Genomic DNA, 17985 nt, shown 5'->3' on the forward strand with positions numbered 1-17985 from the left:
TTACAGGCATGTGTCACCATGCCTAGCTAGTTTTTGTATTTTTAGTAGGGATGGGGTTTCACCATGTTGGCCAGGTTGGTCTCAAACTCCTGGCCTCAAGTGATCCACCCATCTCAGCCTCCCAAAATGCTGGGATTATAGGCGTGAGAGCCACAGCGCCCAGTCAGTGTGACTTTCTTTACGGCCTTGGAAAAGATACTGAAGGAAGCTTGGTGAAGGCAAAGACTGTAATCCTAGAGTTGTGGGGGGAGGTGCTTTTTCTAAACCCACATTTCCCTATCATTCAAGGTGTGCTGAAGAGAAAACCGACCCAGGACAAACCCTGGCTCTCACCTTCTCTCCTGTTCTTTTTCTTTTCTTTTTTTTTTCTGAGATAGGGTCTTAGTCTATTACCCAGGCTGGAATGTAGTGCCATGAGACTCACTGCAGCCTTGACCTCCTGGGCACAAACTATCCTCCTGCCTCAGCTTCCATGTAGCTGAGATCACAGGCATGTACCACCATACCCCACTGACTTTTTGCTTTTCTATAGAGATGGGGGTCTCACTTTGTTGTCCAGGCTGGTCTTGAACTCCTGAGCTCAACCAATCCTCCCACCTCAGCCTCCCAAAGTGCCTAAGCCACAGCAACTGGCATTATTATCATAACCATTTAAAAATAATTGCTGAGGCCGGGCACTGTGGCTCACGCCTGTAATCCCAGCACTTTAGGAGGCTGAGGAGGGTGGTTCATGAGGTCAGGAGATCGACACAATGCTGGCCAACATGGTGAAACCCCATCTCTAAAAAATAATAATAATAATTGCTGAAAACTACCCAGGCCATCAAGAACGAAGTTGCAAAGAAAAGACAAAATACTGGGCTTCCCTTAATGGGTTATCAAAGAAGCCCACAATTAGTCCTGAGCTGAAAGTGACCAGAAATTGACTTTGGCCCAATACCACGTGGAAGTCTAGCCTCAGACCCACCAGGCTGCACATTTCTAGGGGCTCCACTCATGTTGTAGACTGGGCAAATTTTACTTCCCTGAATTGGTCAGAGCACATGATGTACTTGGCGACCCAACTTTACAAAGAAATCTTGATTTTCAGAAACAGCATTTCCTCTTAGGACAAAACAGAAGCATCAATTTCTCCTTGAAATAACTTTGAGACCTTTGGAGGATCTTCAGTGGATGCAAAGTGAAAAAAGAAAGAAGGCTAGGCTTGGTGGCTCACACCTGTAATCCCAGCACATTGGGAGGCCGAGGTGGATGGATCACGAGGTCAGGAGTTCAAGACCAGCCTGGCCAACATGGTGAAACCCTGTCTCTACTAAAAATATAAAAATTAGCTGGGTGTGGTGGCACATACCTGTAATCCCAGCTACTTAGGAGGCTGAGGCAGGAGAATCCCTTGAATCCAGAAGGTGGAGTTTATAGTGAGCCGAGATCGTGCCACTGCACTCCAGCCTGGGTGACAGAGCAAGACCAGAAAGAAAAGAAAAAAGAAAAGAGAAGAGAAGAGAAGAGGAGAGAGAGAGAGAAAGAGAAAGAGAGAGAGAGAGAAAGAGAAAGAGAGAGAGAGAGAAAGAGAAAGAGAGAGAGAGAAAGAGCAAGCGAGCTTTGGGGCTATAGCAGGAGAATCCCTTGAATCCAGAAGGTGGAGTTTATAGTGAGCCGAGATCGTGCCACTGCACTCCAGCCTGGGTGACAGAGCAAGACAAGAAAGAAAAGAAAAGAAAGAAAGAGAGAAAGAGAAAGAGAGAGAGAGAAAGAGCAAGCGAGCTTTGGGGCTATAGAAGTGAGTTGAGAAAGAATAAGCATAATCTAAGTTCAGAAGACAGCCAAAGAAAAACAAATGGCCAGGCTCCTGCCACGTGGCCCCTTCTCTAGGACACTGGTTTCTCATGGGCCATTTATGGTTGGGACCAGATGCTGTAAATGAGGGGTATGCAGTGACCACTGCTGTCCCCCATACCATCTATTCCCATGATGTGCAATTTTAATTTATAATTGTGGGTAAGTCATATATGTGCTCAGAAGGGGGCAGAGAAGGGCCACAAGGGGCCAGGGATTTAGATAAATAGGCTGTAACAGATACAGTGAAAAACGCCAGACCAAAATTGAAGAGATTGGCCTTGATCAGTTCCACTCCATGGGCGTACCCTTCCTGCCTCCCCTGGCCTGGTATTGTTACATATCTCTTGAGAATGAGGCCTGGGAGCCACTGTTACTCCACTGTAGGAGTGAAACAGCTCTCACATATTTGGGGACATGAAAGAGAGCATCTCAGAATTGGTAATGTTTCAAGTCTCTTCTAAAATTAAGACTTGGCCGGGCATGATGGCTCACACCTGTAATCCCAGCATTTTGGGATGTTGAGGCAGAAAGATCATTTGAGGCCAGGAGTTCCAGACCAGCCTGGGCAACAAAGGGAAACTCTTGTCTCTAAAAATAATACAAGCTGAGTGCAGGGGCTCATGCCTGTAATCCCAGCACTTTGGGAGGCTGAGGAGAGTGGATCACAAGGTCAGGAGTTCAAGACCAGCCTGGCCAACATGGTGAAACCCTATCTCTACTAAAAATACAAAAATTAGCCAGGCGTGGTGGTAGGTGTCTGTAATCCCAGCTACTCGGGAGGCTGAGGCAGGAGAAGTGCTTGAACCTGGGAGGCGGAGGTTGCAGTGAGCCGAGATCGTATCACTGCACTCTAGCCTGGTGACAGAGTAAGGCTCCGTTAAAAAAAATTAGCGGGGCATGATGGTGTATGCCTGTAGTCCCAGCTACTCAGGAGGCTGAGACAGGAGGATCACTTGACAGGAGTTGAGGCTACAATGCCGTATGATTGCATCACTGCACTGCAGCCTGGGCAGCAAAGTGATGAGACCCCAAATTAAAAATAAAAAGGAAGTTCACTTTTGCTGTAGTCTCCACGTGGGTGCCGCTCTATCTTTCTATACAGACTGTATTACTCATATTAGCCATAATGAAATACCACAGACTAGGTCACTTGTGGCAGAAATTTCCTTCCTCCACAGTCCTGAAGGCTAAAAGTCTGAAACAAAGCTGCTGTCAGGGCTGGCTTCTGGTGAGGCCGCTCCTCCTGGCTTGTCACTTCCTGCTGTGCCTTTCTTCTGTGCACAAGCAGAAAGAGCACACTCCCGTTCTCTACCTCTTCTTATAAGGACACCAGTGTGACTGGACGAGAGACCTACCCTTCAGACCTCATCTAACTTCAGTTACTTCCTTCAGAGCCCTACCTCCAAACACAGTCACACGGAGGGTTAAAATTAAGGCTCCAACACGTGAATTGTAGAGGGCTGGGCATAATTCAATTCAAAACAGAGGTCCTTAGGAGGAAATGATGGGATTGCTTTTTCTTTTTTCCTTTTTTTTTTTTTTTTGAGACAGAGTCTTGCTCTGTTGCCAGGCTGGAGTGCAGTGGCGCGAGCTCGGCTCACTGCAACCTCCGCCTCTGGGGTCCTAGCGATTCTCCTGCCTCAGCTTCCCAAGTACCTGGGACTACAGGCACACACCGCCATGCCCAGGTAATTTTTGTATTTTTAGTAAAGACAGGGTTTCACCATGTTGGCCAGACTGGTTTCAAACTCCTGACCTCAAGTGATCAGCCCACCTCAGCCTCCCGAAGTGCTAGGATTACATGCGTGAGCCACTGTGCCTGGCCTGCTTTTGCTATTAAATAATTCTGCCCAGGCTCTCGCTTGTAGCTGCTCACCGTGCTCCTGGCCTCAGTCAAGAGGCTCCTCCCCACTCACCACATGCCTACTTGCCAAACCGTGTTTCCCTGCTTCCCCTGCGCCCCAGCCTGCTGCCCACACCAGCCCTGCCCCTTGCAATATATCCCGATCTCTCCCAGATGTGACCTGGCCAAATCCTCTCTCCAGTGCCTGCTAAACCTGTTCCTTACTTGTAAATTGAGGCCTTTGCTGAACCTATTACTACATGTGCTTTGTCTACAGACAAGCTGAGAGTCAAAACTACATCTGGCCACTAGCAATGTACACAGGACCATACGGCAAACATCTTAGCCACCTCATTCATTGATTCAACAAATATTTATTAAACACCTACTACGTTCAGCCATTAATCTCGTTGTGTGGGAGCCATCAGTGAATACAACCAGCAAATAATCCTTCCCTCATAGAGTTTTGTTATTGTTGTTTTGACATGGAGTCCTGCTCTTGTCGCCCAGGCTGAAATACAGTGGTGCGATCTCGGCTCACTGCAATCTTTGCATCCTAGGTTAAAGCAATTCTCCCTGCCTCAGCCTCCTGAGTAGGTGGAATTACAGGCGTCCATCACCACGCCCAGCTAATTTTTGTATTTTTTAGTAGAGATGAGGTTTTGCCATGTTGTCCAGGCTGGTCTTGAACGCCTTGCCTCGGGTGATCTGCCTGCCTCGGCTCCCAAAGTGCTGGGACTCACCCGACCCCCTCATAGAGTTTACATTCTTCCTATCCTAATCTTCCTGCTCATACCTTCCCTTTGCCCTGATTTCTTCCATTTCTAAAATATTCATTGTTCTGTGTCTATTTCAGTCATTTTATATTTGACGGGATTTCCAATCTTATTACATTATACAAATCTATACCTTATGGTACTGTATATTTTTTGAAAGGGTCTAGTTGCCTTCAACAACAATTAGGTGGAGTTACTGTAAGAAATAAATTACATGATATGTATAAAATACCGAGCACATTGTCAGGGCTCAGTGCAAGGTAGTTTTCTTTCTTTTTAAATCCTAGATATTTAAGACCAACCTCAAATTCCTTCTCTATCTAGGAGTCTTTACTGGCACCAGAAAATGCAAATATTTTCTCTTTTTCTGTGTTCTCTTAGTACAAATTCATCCACCGTGTTGATATCCTGTTATAGTCTTTCGTAAATTATTCTCTAATTCTATCCCATGTGTGTATCAGCCTTCCTTAAGAGTAGATGGTAAACTTCTGGAGGGAACAGAGCCAGTACTCTGTGTGTGTGTGTGTGTGTGTGTGTGTGTGTGTGTGTGTGTATACATAATCTTGCTCTGTATGTGTATATTTTTTGAGATGGAGTCTTGCTCTGTGTGTGTGTGTGTGTATATATATATATATGTATTTTTTGAGATGGAGTCTTGCTGTGCACATGTGTGTGTGTGTGTGTGTGTGTATTTTTTGAGATGGAGTCTTACCCTGTCAGCCAGGCTGAAGTGTAGTGGCATGACCTCAGATCACTGCGACCTCTGCTTCCCAGGTTCCAGTGACTCTCCTGCCTCAGCCTCCAGAGTAGCTGGGACCATAGGTGTGTACCACCACACCCAGCTAATTTTTGTATTTTTAGTAGAGACAGGGTTTCACCATGTTGGCCAGGATGGTCTCAAACTTCCGGCCTCAAAAGACCCACCCATCTTGGCCTCCCAAAGTGTTAGGATTACAGGCGTGAGCCACCACGCCCAGCCAATATTAGTATTTGTACAATACAATCCAGGTTTCTGTAAGAGCTGAAGTAATGTGCATTCTCTCATTCTCACTCTATATTTTATTTTTAAAATCTGGCCCTGTTTGCCAAATAATACCAGTTTTCCTAATTTAGGTGAGGGGAGCTCTGTATTTAAACGGTAATTTGATCTACATTGCTAGAACACATTCATCGTTTAGCATGAGGAAAAAGGCAATGATATTTCAAACAACAGAAACATTTCATGTAATTAAGAGCAAAGGGCAAGAATATTACAGTATGTTCTATAATAGGAAAAATATGTAGTCAACATATCTGAGGAAAAGAGCACTAGTTAACTGTGGCACGTCCAGTGGATGAATGCACTTAGGTTTTCAAAGAAACACGTTTTGAAGGGTCCTTACTGCAATGAGAAGGTACACACTGTGTGCTGTTTTGTTGTGGGAAAGGCAGTATGTGAAATGTAGACCATGACTCCAATTTTATAGACATTCTATTTACATGTATCCATACATATAGGAAAAAAAGATTTAGAAGAAACTTCTTAGAAATGAACAGTATTGTAGGCTGGGAACGATGGCTCATGCCTGTCATTCCAGCACTTTGGGAGGCCAAGGAGGGTGGATCACGAGGTCAGGAGATCGAGACCATCCTGGCCAGCCAGCCCACCTGCCCCTCCCCTCCCCTCCCCTCCCCCATCCTCCATCCCTTCCTCCTTCCTTCCTTCCTTCCGTCCATCCTATTATACTTTAAGTTCTGGGATACATGTGTAGAATATGCGCGTTTGTTACATAGGTATACATGTGCCATGGTAGTTTGCTGCACCCATCGACCTGTCATTTAGGTTTTAATCAATCCATCATCTAGGTTTTAATCAAGTCATCTAGGTTTTAAGCCCTATATGCATTAGGTATTTGTCCTAATGCTATCCATCCCCTTCCCCTGACCTCTGACAGGCCCCAGTGTGTGATATTCCCCTCTCTGTGTCCATGTGTTCTCACTGTTCAGCTCCTACTTATGAATGAGAAAATACGTTGTTTGTTTTTCTGTTCCTGTGTCAGTTTGCCGAGAATGATGGATTCCACCTTCATTCATGTTCCTGCAAAGGACATGAACTCATTCTTTTTTATGGCTGCATAGTATTCCATGGTGTATATGTGTCACATTTTCTTTATTCAGTCTATCATTGAGGGGCATTGGGTTGATTCCCTAAAGCACTCTGTAATTCAGGCTTTCCACAAAATCCAGTGGCTGCTCTTCACAATTAAGGCAAAAGCTTCTCTGAAAATAAAAACAAGTGCTTTGTTCTTCCCATTTAGACAGCATGAAGCCCAGTGCTCTTCCATGTATGAATGGAGCTGAGAAGACCAGCTGGTGACCAGTGGTTATTCCCAAGAGCAAACAGAGGAAAGAAAGCAAATGTGAGGGCAGAGGCCATCCTCAGCCAAGCCCTCTCCCCTGCCCCGGCAGACGGAGAATGGAATTCATAGCTGCCTGATTCCTCCAGCCAGCAGCCATGGCAGTATTTTTAACAAGGCATAAAACTTGCAATTCTATTAAAAACACATGTCTCTTGTTTCAAAGTACTATTAGCAACAGCCACTGAGAGTCAGTAAACACAGCGTCAACCAGAGAACACACTCATTCGACGGAGCCTCAAATGCTGAGTATTCTATACTTTACAAAGAAACCCTGGTTCTGGCTGGAAGAAATTTTGAGATAATCTCTTGGGCTTTCTCTCTGACTTCTAGAGACTGTTCAATCTGCTTGAAAACACTAACTGTTCTCATTCTTAACCATTTCCCAAAGAAAAGAGAGAAAGTCAGTAGGCTAGACTTTTTAAAGGTAGGGAGAAGGAACAGCAAAGTGGGCAAAGTGGAACTCGATGCCTGGAAAGCCAATTTCTGCCCTTAGATCCGCCATCATCAATGCATGTCCTTGGGAATTCTATGGGCACCTCTAAATTAAGGAGAGATGTCGGGCGCGGTGGCTCACTCCTGTAATCCTAGCACTTTGGAAGGCCGAGGCAGGCGGATCACAAGGTCAAGAGATTGAGATCATCCTGGCCAATATGGTGAAACCCCGTATCTACTAAAAATACAAAAATTAGCTGGGCATGGTGGTGTGCACCTGGACTCCCAGCTACTCAGGAGGCTGAGGCAGGAGAATCGCTTGAACCCGGGAGGCGGAGGTTGCAGTGAGCCAAGATCACGCCACTGCACCCCAGCCCGGAGACAGCGCAAGACTCCATTTAAAAAAAAAAGGCGTGGTGAGAAATGGACTGGTTGAACTCTTATATCCAAGGCCTAAGGTGGGGAACTTGAGCCTTGCTTTGTCAAACCCAGCTTTAAATCTCTTTCCCCACTTAGCAGCTATAGTAGCTTAGCTTGTTTAAGACTTAGTTTTGCCATCTGTCCAGCAACGGAAAACAATGATGCTTCCCTCACGGGATGGCTTAAAGACAAGATGAGACAAAGGAAAAAAAATGCCATTAACAAAGGGCTTGGCATGTAAAGCTCCATAACTCTCATCCCCTCTCTACTCCCAAGAATGCTGCCCTAAAGCCCATCGGAAAGTAAATATGAAGAAAAAATGAGCCAAGGTGGGGTGTTGGGGATGGAGAGACAGCCAGCAAATCACTGAGAACGGTGTATTTACAAGTGTCAGTTTCTGTGGGAACCCAGGCCATGTGGCTGCTTAGAAGTCAGTTCCATGCACTCAGGTTATCAGGCATTTAAACATTTCCCTTCAAATCCTGATGTTTGGGGTGGAGGGGAAAGTAGGGAGGGAACCTCCAGATCAGACATTTTAGACTCTAGGAGAAGAAACAGAAAGCTCTATTTATCTGGGCTCCCCAGCTTGCTAATTAACTTAGGGACTGGAAACTATTCTCACGTGTCGGCGCCTGCACCATCTTCTCGTTATTAGAAAAACATCTGCTCATTATCCCCATGGTTTCTGAATGTGAGAGAGAACCAGAGTTGCGTTCCCAGATGCAAATGTGTGGCATCAAAGCTGCCTGGGGACTGGTGGCCCCATGCAGAGTTGGGGGCTTTGGGAGATTAGAGGCAGTGGATTAGAACAGGCAGTGGGTTTTCTAAATAAGAGGAAGAAGGCTTTCATGTCTGAGGATGCAGAAGGCATTGTGAGCAAAAAGACACCTGTGAGTATAGCTAAAGGGCTCCCATTGAATAGGTTAGGAAAAAGGACGTCTCAGCTGGGTGCGCTGGGCGCGCTGGCTCACGCCTATAATCCCAGCACTTTGATAGGCTGAGGTAGGTGGATCAATTGAGTTTGGGAGTTTGAGACCAGTCTAGGCAACATGGCACGTCTCTACAAAACATACAAAAAAAATTAGCTGGGCATGGTGGCACATGCCTATAATCCCAGCTACTTAGGGGGCTGAGGTGGGAGGACCACAGGATCACTTGAACCTGGGAAGTGGAGGTTGCAGTGAGCCGAGATCGCACTTCCGCACCCCAGCTTGGGTAACAGAGTGAGACTCTGTCTCAAAAAAAAAAAAAAAATTATCCAGGCCTGCCCCCTTTTTGTGTAAAATTCAGGTTTTAGCCATGGGACAAATATTCACGGAGGAGCCACAGTGTGCTCAGTGTTGGGTCTCTACAACAATCCAGCCCTGGGGACTAGAGACTCAGGTGTCAAATGGCAGGTGGCTCCAGCACTGGAAGCACACCTGTCCCTGCTCCAGCACAGCCAGAGCACAGGCTGCCTATGCTTCAGCTGCCCACTAAAGGCCTGGGAAGAAGACAGCCCCCTGAGAGATGGGAGCCCAGGCGCGGTGACACCTAGCTCCTGACATTCAGAAGAACGCCCTCCCTTTGCCCTCCCAATCTAAAGTCACCAAGTCTCCTGGTCCACCCAGGTCTGAGAGGTTTCCTGGGATGTGGGACCCTCCTATGCTAATGCCATGGCAGTCCTGACAAACTAGGATGAGCTGGTCACCTTAAAATGTCCCATTCTTCTTCCCTTTTCCTCCTCGGCCAGGTAATAGCTTCACCCTTCCCTCACTAGGAAACTAGTATCAATCGGCTTAAAATTTTTTCATGCCTCAGTTTCTCTATTTGTAAAAAGGAAAGGCTAGGAGACTTTCTTTCCCAGGATGCTGGGAATCTTTGCAGGGCCTGACAGGGAATGCAGCCACCCTGGCCTGAACAAACTACACACAGGATGAGACAGAGGCCACCTAACTAAAAGGGCTGACAGCAGGATGTGGGTGGAGGAGAAAGGAAGCAGGGACGGGGAAGGGAACAAAGGGAGAGAGGATGAAAGCAAAGACCTCAAGCTCCCACCTACCACTGAAACCATCTGTTTAACTCAGGCATCCCAAGCTCATCCTCCACCAACTGCTGGCCAGCCCTTCCTCCCCCCACTGCCTCCTCAGCCTCCACCTCTGTCTCTCCTCCCTCCTGCCTCCGGGAAGGCCCCACCATGCACTCCTGGTCCCAAAGTCAGCAATTACCTTGGCTTTCTTCCTCTTTTACTCCCGCTAGGCCTAACTCACTTTCTCATCGTATGGTGTCTTCCTCCCAATCTCTCTCACACCTCATGTCCTCCAGTCCATCCCCACAGCCTCTGCCTGGCTCTCATTTGGGCCAAATCACCTGTCCCCTGCAACAGACTCCTGTTTCCATCTGTCCCACTCCAGGCCAGCCTCCACTCTGAAGCCAAGTGTGCTGTCCGGAACACACAGAGCTGATCCTCATGATCCTTCAAGGGTTCCCCAAGCTTTCAGGATGGCATTTAGACTCCTTAGTTAAATCTCTCAACCTCCTTTATTTCTTTTTAAATAAAGTAGAGGGCCAGGTGTGGTGGCTCATGTCTATAATCCCAGGAGTTTGAGACCAGCCTGGCCAACATAGTGAAACCCCATCTCTACTAAAATACGAAAAAAAAACAAAAAAAAACAAAAAAAAAACAGCCTGGCATGGTGGTGTATGCCTGTAAGTTCAGGTACTTGGGAGGCTGAGGCATGAGAATCACTTCAACCCGGGAGGCAGAGATTGCAGTGAGCCATCATGTCACTACACTCCAGCCTGGGTGACAGAACAAGACTCTGTCTCATAATAAATAAATAGGCAAGCAAGCTAGAAATGGGGTTTTGCCATGGTGCCCAGGCTGATCTCAAACTCCTGGGCTCAAGCAATCTGCCTGCCTCGGCCTCCCAAAGTGCTGGGATTACAGGCATGAGCCACCATGCCTGCCCTCAACTCCGTTCTAATCTGGCACTTCTGAGCACCCCAGACCGTGTCTTTGCCCCTAATTCCCTAGCTTGACTTGAGCCATAATGAACCACAGGCGCTTTCCTGGACACTCCGTGCTGCTTCAGGCCTCTCTGCCTTCAACGTTCAGTTCAAAAATTCCTTCCTTTGGGAAGCCATTCCTTAACCCACCCCTCGTCCATCCCTTCTTGAGATTGTTCTGATTTAGATGCTTTTCTTCTTTCCTGCCCCGGGACTCTGCACTGTTGCACTTACCACCATGAACGGGAGGGGTGAGGTTCATGTCCTTCTCCCCTACCAGAATATAACAGTGAAGACAGGTCTTCACAAATACTCATCTTCCTATCCCTAATGGCAGCTCAGGACTTGGTGCATATTACAAATAACTGTTGAATGAATGAATGAAAACCAGCAGCCTTGTCCACACATAATACCAAACCCCAAAGCAGCTTCAATATCAGGGTCAGATCTTCTCCACTGCTGAGGGAATAGAAAATACTCCAACCAAAGACTCTGCCTGCCATTCCAGCCCTCCACAAACGACAGCAGGGAAAAGGGACAGGATCACAAACCAGGGTGGCTCCAAACGCAGATGACCTCCGGCTGCAGCCCAAATCTGCAGGTACTTCCTACTTAATTCCTGGGCATTGGTGGCCTCATTTACAATATAAGGATAATAATAACACACATCACGATATTGTCATGAGGAGTGAATGGAATGAGGTATGTAAAACATTCAGCACTTTGCTGACGCTCAGTGCTGGTTCCACCCAGCCTTCTTTTTTTCAATATTTCCACAACAGAGGCAGAGGCTAATAAAATTTGTATTCACAGTGCACTCAGGCAGCTCCTGCTGGGTGAGATTCAGTCTAAGAAATAAGGAAGGAGGCAGAGACTTGCTATCTCACCTGTAGCCTGGAGGTGCTTAGCTACTGCCAGGGCACCCCAGCCAGACCCAAAGGTCTCCTTCTTGGCTTGGAGGGAGGTGGTATTACTGAGCATGGTAATCTCAGAGGCCTCCTGGTAGCCACGGAGCAGCTGGAGGGGCTTTGTGCCAATGTCCTGTGCTCCTCCCCTGCTGGTTCAGAGCCAGAGGAACAGATTGGGCAGTGGGCTTCTCTTCACTTTGGAGATCACCATTTCCTGCAAAGAGACACGGAAGAAAGTCTAGCAGAGAACATGAAGATGTCCACAGTGAGTGGTTCTCTCCAGGGGCAAGATCCCAGGGGATTTTTAAATCTTCTTTATGTTCTTTCATATTTTCTTTTACTTTTCCTTTTTTCTTTTTTCTTTTTTTTGGAGACAGAGCCTTATACTGTTGCCCAGGCTGGAATGCAGTGGTATGACCTCCGCTCACTGCAATCTCTGCCTCCCAGGTTCAAGCGATTCTCCTGCCTCACCCTCCCAGGTAGCTGGGATTACAGGTGAGCGCCACCACGCCTGGCTAATTTTTGTATTTTTAGTAGAGACAGGGTTTCACCATGTTAGCCAGGCTGGTCTCAAACTCCTGACCTCAGGTGATCCGCCCACCTTGGCCTCCCAAAGTGCTGGGATTATAGGTGTGAGCCACCATGCTGGTATTCTTAAAGAGGTTATGGAAATAGAGAAGGGAAGCTGAGAGCAGTGGCTCATGCCTGTAATTCCAGCACTTTGGGAGGCTGAGGCAGGCGGATCACAGGGTCAGGAGTTCTAGACTAGAATGACCAACATGGAGAAACCCTGTCTCTACTAAAAATACAAAAATTAACCAGTTTTGGTGGTGGGCACCTGTAATCCCAGCTACTCAGGAGGCTGAGGCAGGAGAATCACTTGAACTCTGGAGGCAGAGATTGCAATGAGCCGAGATCACGACACTGCACTTCAGCCTGGGCAACGGAGCAACTCCATCTCAAAAAAAAAAAAAAAAAAAGGAAATAGAGAAGGATAAAAAAAAAAGGTAAGACAGCTGACAAGAGAGGAGAACTTTGGGGAAGAAAATCAAAAGATGCCTAAGGCAGAATTATGAAGACATTTTACACCTCTGTCTGCCTCACGATGTCTTCAGAAAAACAGACACTCTTCCCCAAAAGGCTTCAGAGGTTAAACTGGGTAGGAACCATGGAAGTGCTATATTCTGTTCTCAAGATAGGAGGCAGGTGAAAGCAAAGGTTGACCAAAGAGACCCAATCAGATCTTTTTAACACCCGAAGAAAGAGGCTGCCCCTGCCTGAGGGTTCATGATGCAGTGGAAGGATGCCTTGCAAAGAAACCAGCCTCTACGGTGGTGTGCACCAAGAAGGGAGATGGAAGGGCCTTGGCACAAAATTTCAGGAGCATCAGAAGACTCAGTCTTGGCCAGGCGCGGTGGCTCACGCCTGTAATCACAGCACTTTGGGAGGCAGAGGTGAGCAGATCACAAGGTCAAGAGATCGAGACCATCCTGGCCAACATGGTGAAACCCCGTCTCTATTAAAAATACAAAAATTAGCTGGGCGTGGTGGTGTGTGCCTGTAATCACAGCTACTCGGGAGGCTGAGGCAGGAGAATCGCTTGAACCTGGGAGGTGAAGGTTGCAATGAGCCGAGATCACCACTGCCCTCCAGCCTGGCAACAAGAGTTGAGACTTTGTCTCAAAAAACAACCACCAAAATTCAGTCTTTAGGACAAGTCATATTTTAATGCAGCTTTTGACAAGATCCAAGTTAATATGAAAATGCATGATGAACGAAACTTCAATATTTTCAATAAAAACTGGATTTGAGAACAGGGTTGGGATTACAATGAGGCAAGTTGAGACTGAGTTGTACAAGTGTGAGGTCAGATTCTGTCTTGATTTCAAATGTAAATATTCAGTTCAATGTAGATTTTCTGGCATAATTTTTACTTTTTGAAATGTGGCATCAAAATGTCATTGACTTTGATGGATGAGGTTTTGGGCACCCCCAAAATCTAGGTCTCATCAGCAGCCCTGAGCGGGGGGGCACTCAGGAATGGGAGGACCAACTTGGCCAGAAAATGTTTCTCTGAGGACACAGCATTCAAGGTGGACTTTGAAGAATCAACAGTTGCTCTGCTCATAGTGAAGCCATTCTTTTATTTTTTTTTATTTTTAAAAGATGGGGTTTCAGCACGATGGCCAGGCTGGTCTTGAACTCCTGACCTCAGGTGATCCACCCACCTTGGCCTCCCAAAGTGCTAGGATTACAGGCGTGAGCCACTATGCTTTATCCCTTTCCTTTTTTTTTTTGAGATGTAGTCTCTCTCTGTTGCCCAGGATGGAGTGTGGTGGCATGATCTCAGCTCACTGCAACCTCCACCTCCCAGGTTCAAGCGATTCTCCTGCCACAGCCCCCTGAGTAGCTGAGATTATAGGCACGTGCCACCACGCCTGGCCAATTTTTGTATTTTTAGTAAAGACAGAATTTCACCATATTGGTCAGGCTGGTCTCAAATTCCTAACATCAGGAGATTCACCTGCCTGGGCCTCCCAAAGTACTGGGATTACAGACATGGGCCAGTGTGCCCGGCCTAGTCCTTTACTTTCTTAATAAACTTGCTTTCACTTAAAAAAACAAACAAAGCCATTACTGCAGGAGGAGAAGGTCCTGCAGAACTGAGCAGTCAAGATGTGTGACTTCATCAAAGACCAGACCGCAGAGTTTAAGGAGACCTTCCAGCTGTTTGACCGAACAGGTGATAGCAAGATCCTGTACAGCCAGTGTGGGGACGTGATGAGGGCCCTGGGCCAGAACCCCACCAATGCCAAGGTGCTCAAGGTCCTGGGGAACCCCAAGAATGACAAGATGAATGAGAAGGTGCTGGACTTTAGGCACTTTCCGCTCATGCTGCAGACAGTGGTGAAGAACAAGGATCGACCAGGGCACCATGAGGGTTATGTCAAAGGACTTCGGGTGTTTGACAAGGAAAGAAATGGCACCGTCATGGGTCCTGAAAACCAGCATGTGCTTGTCACACTGGGTGAGAAGATGACAGGAAGAAGTAGAGATGCTGGTGGCAGGGCACGAGGACAGCAATGGTTGTGTCAGCTGTGAAGAGCTCATCCGCATGCTGCTGGATGGCTGAGGAGCGCCTCAGTTTCCCCAGAGTCTGTGCCTTTTCCTGTGTGAATTTTGTATCTAGCCTGAAGTCTCCCTAGGCTCTCCTGTCTCAGCTCCTTTCTCATCTTGTCTCTCTTGGATGATGTTTGCTGTCACCATTCACCAAATAAACCTGCTCTCTGAGTCCTCAAAACAAACAAACAAACAACGGGATGTAACAGATGCAAAAAAAGTAGGGCCCAGCCTGTGCATGGTGGGAAGGACACAGTGTGTCTGGGGCAAGAGGCAGCCGAGTAAGTCCCTGAAGTGCCCAGTCCCATTTCCTCTTCCAGGCCTCCTTCCTCACAGGTGCTGAGGCATTCAGCATCTCGTGAAGCATCTCCTATGCACCAGGTACTACAGATTCATGCCGAAGGTACAGTCACTACCCACAAAGAGCTCACGTCCAAGACACCCTACAGTTGAAGACAGCCAACCCTATGGTTGTGTCCAGCTTTTAACATTCTACAAACATTGTTGTTGTTTTTTGTTTTTTTGTTTTGAGATGGAATCTCGCTCTATTGCCTAGGCTGGAGTGCAGTGACACAATCTTGGCTCACTGCAACCTCCGCCTCCCAAGTTCAGGTGATTCTCCTGCCTCAGCCTCCTGAGTAGCTCCGATTCCAGATGCCTGCCACCACGCCGGGCTAATTTTTGTATTTTTAGTAGAGATGGGGTTTCAGCATGTTGGCCAGGCTGGGAGTGGAACTCCTGGCCTCAAGGGATCTGCCTGCCTCGGCCTCCTAAAGTGCTGGGATTACATGCATGAGCCACTGAGCCTGGACTACAAGCATTGTTCTGTTCTTGACATTCTAAATGCAACCATCATTACAGAAGCATTTTATTTAGGAGTGGCCTATATTCTATCATTTTCTTTAAAAACAATATTCAATCCTGGGCAGTTAATGGTGCAGTTAATGATGATCCCTTTCAAAAAGGGCTTTGACAGATGAAATCCCTTTTGCTCCTTCTCAGCCTGGGAAGCAGGAAGGAGTTAGTTTTCTCATGTCTCGTTTTTCAGGTGAGGAATCTGAAATTCAGCATTAAGTGACTTCCCCTAAGTTTTCTGACCATAAGGGCAGAACTGGGACTAGAATCCAAGTCTCCCAGCTCCTGAAAAGAGACTGACGGTCCCTTCATTAACTGTGCATAGGGAATATGGGAGCGAACTGAAGGGCAATTTCCCCTCATTTTCATCTAAACTTTGCTAACAAAGCAACTCCCGGCTTCAAGTTGATCCCTGGAAGCCACAAATGCAGACAGACACTTTGGGCTTGACTCTAAACTCCCTGCTGGTGATGATGGGAGGCTGTATAGCCCTAAATATTCATTACTGAAGGAGACAGAAAAGGAAGTGCTTTTCTCACTGTCCTCCCGCCCTCACCCCAACATTCCTCACCACTCTGAGCTCTGAACAGGCAGAGGCCCCAGAAACTTCACATCCAATCATGAGTAGCACGGCAGGCCCCTGCCAGGCTCTATCCTCCCAATCAGGGACTTCATTTTGCACACCAAGGTCCTTGCCAGATCCAAAAGTTGCCTCTTTCTGGCCTGAAGTTAAAAAACAAACAAGCCACTTAACCTAAGCCAAGCAGCAGCCATAACAGCAGCAGCATTCAAGGCTGAGCAGGAACACCGGCCCGCACGGGAGTCCGGGAATGACGCCGATTCCCCTGGCCCCAACAGAGGCGGCAGGTCCTCCTGGAGGCCTGGACAGCAGCCGGCAGCCAGTTGGATGCAATCACCGGATCATGAGCTGCATCACAGCTCCTCTCAGGTGCTGGCAATGGGCCCTGGCCGGGCCTGCATGCATAACAGGGCCTGTTGGAAATATCATCATGCTTGAGCCCTCACACACGGTCCACATCGCTCAGCTGGTCTAGGAATGGCACAACGCCTCTGCGTCCGGGCTGCCGTGAGCTGGCCCAGGAGCCTAACAATCCTGGAGATAGAAAGTCATGAGGATGACAGAGCTAGCGAAGCAGGAGGCTGTCAGAAGGCAGGTAACTGAGTCAGGCCAGAGCCTAGACTCTGGTGCTGTTCCTGCCCATGCCCCAAACCCCTGCCAGACTCATCTGTAATTTTTTTTTTTTTTTTGAGACAGAGTCTCACTCTGTTGCTCAGGCTGGAGTACAGTGGTTCACTGCAACCTCTGCCTCCCAGGCCCAAGCGATTCTCATGCCTCAACCTCCCGAGTAGTTGGGACTACAGACATGTGCCACCACGCCCGACTATTTTGTATTTTAAGTAGAGACGGGGTTTCACCATGTTAGCAAGGATGGTCTCAATCTCCTGACCTTGTGATCCACCTGCCTTGGCCTCCCAACGTGCTGGGATTACAGACGTGAGCCACTGTGCCCGGCCACACCTGTGCTTTTTACTGCTTTGTGTTGGTATTGGCAATGCCATCAAGGTCGTCATCATCATCATCATGGGCAGCATTCACTGAGTGAAGTGGGCTGGACAGTGGTCCCCAAAAAGACATGTTGGCATTCTATTCCCAGAACCTGTGAATGTTACATTATTTGGAAAAAGTTTTTGCAGATGTGCTTAGGAATTCTGAAAGAAGAAGCTTATCCTGGATTATCCAGGTGGGTCCTGAATGCAATGAATGACAGATTCTTAGGAGACAGGCAGAGGGAGGATACACAGAGACACAAAGAGGAGAGGACACAGAGAAGAGGAGGGGCAGTGTGGTCACAGAGGCAGACACTAGAGTAATCTGATCACAGCTGAGGAACAGTTGTGACCACCAGAGCTGGAAGATGTAAAGAAGGAGTCTCAGGGGCGGCATGTCTATGCCAAAGCTTTCATTTTGGACACTGGGCCTCCAGAACTGGAAAAGAGATGTCTGTTGGTTGATGCCTCCCAGTTGATGGAAACTTGTTATTGCAGCTCCAGGACACAAACGCCCACAACACTATCTCGGCCATCACCCTCGTCATCAGCCACAGCTCTTCCTCAGCACATCCTGAGCGTGCACAGCACATTCTGGGCACCAGACACTTGACAAGGTTGTCCAACAACTCCACAAGTTGCTTGTATTTAACAGAGGTGCAAACCGAAGTTTAGTGAGGAACTGGCCGGGGTGGTCTGGACCCAGAAGAAATGCAACCCTGTATGGACTGCTTATCCAACTAGAGACCAGAAAGCACTTTGACAGTGTCTCCCTTATTTGCAGCTGCCTTGGGAATTTACACATAGGAGTTGATCTTGTTTGTGATCCCAAATGA

General features: G+C 47.5%; 1 protein-coding gene and 1 pseudogene across 9 annotated transcripts in view; one reads left to right on the plus strand and one right to left on the minus strand.

Annotated features, from left to right (window-relative positions):
- The window catches only part of PDZD2 (PDZ domain containing 2), a 471153-nt gene that overhangs the window by 398884 nt on the left and 54284 nt on the right, over positions 1 to 17985 (minus strand). The gene's annotated exons all lie outside the window — the stretch shown is intronic.
- LOC108590688 (myosin light polypeptide 6 pseudogene) lies at positions 14217 to 14738 on the plus strand (annotated as a pseudogene).

This window comes from Callithrix jacchus, chromosome 2, assembly GCF_049354715.1.
Source record: "Callithrix jacchus isolate 240 chromosome 2, calJac240_pri, whole genome shotgun sequence".
Lineage (NCBI taxonomy): Eukaryota > Metazoa > Chordata > Mammalia > Primates > Cebidae > Callithrix > Callithrix jacchus.